Source organism: Pteropus vampyrus, unplaced genomic scaffold, assembly GCF_000151845.1.
Source record: "Pteropus vampyrus isolate Shadow unplaced genomic scaffold, Pvam_2.0 Scaffold1000007933, whole genome shotgun sequence".
In the NCBI taxonomy this organism is placed as follows: domain Eukaryota; kingdom Metazoa; phylum Chordata; class Mammalia; order Chiroptera; family Pteropodidae; genus Pteropus; species Pteropus vampyrus.
The window spans coordinates 1-958 of NW_011922335.1; the positions used below are offsets into that span (position 1 = coordinate 1).

Here is a 958-nt window from a genome sequence, read left to right on the forward strand (position 1 = left end):
TACATCCCGGGCCGAGGCCGGTTCTCGGCCATGCCGAAGGGGTGGCGCTCTGTGAGCTCTCGCATGCCGGGACGACCCAGCCCCGTCACCCACCACCCCCCACCCAGCCCCGAACGCAAGCCTCACCGCTCTTGGCCGATCGGCAGGAGTCCGACCCGGGCGTGGCCCGCCGCCATCCTCTCGGCCACCTGGGCCCCTAGGCGGGTGCGGCCTTGCCACGTCCCGGCCCGGCCCTGTACCACACCCAGCCCTCGCCTGCGCTCCGCGCCGTGGCCGAGCCCGACCTGCCCAGAACCACACGGAGACACCCGCCACACCACCAGGCAACGCTTTGGCCCGCGACCTCGCCCTCCGCCCAGAGCTCTCGGCCCTGGGGAGAGGCCCTGCGGAGCCCGGGAAGGGAAGGGCTGGGAGCGCAGAGAGGAAACAGCCCACGGCTGGCTGCAGGGGAGCACGTGGAGGCGGACGGTGGCGCGGGGCGCACCGACGTTCGTGCTGCCGTTGGACTCGGGCGCCTGCCCGGGACCCCCAAGACGGCGAGCGAGCGAGAGGGCGGGGACCCGGGGCGCGCAGGGGCACCCTGGCTGGAGGGCGACAAAAAGAGGGGGCGGCAAAAGCCTACGGCACCCGGTAATCCCAGGCGGTCTCCCACCCAAGTACTAACCAGGCCCAACCCTGCTTAGCTTCCGAGATCCGACGAGATCGGGCGCGTTCGGGGTGCCATGATCCTTGACGGAAGGAGTTGTCGCCTTCCGCCACGAGAGCCCGAGCCTGCCTCCCGGGCGCCGGAGTGGTCCGCGCTTGCACCGCACGACCTGGAGAGGGGGGCGTTGCGGGGGATGGGCGGGTAACGGGGTTGCGGTGGCGGGGCGGGGGCGGGGGGTGCGGGTTCCGCGGGCCGCGCAAAAGCCCCGCGGGTCTTGGCCGGTTTGCGGCCTGGCCGATGGACCGGGCGGGC

The 958-nt window shown here is 73.3% G+C and overlaps 1 pseudogene; it reads right to left on the reverse strand.

The window, feature by feature from the left end:
- Window positions 1–615: 615 nt before the first annotated feature.
- On the reverse strand, window positions 616–734 carry LOC111735784 (annotated as a pseudogene).
- Window positions 735–958: the final 224 nt, after the last annotated feature.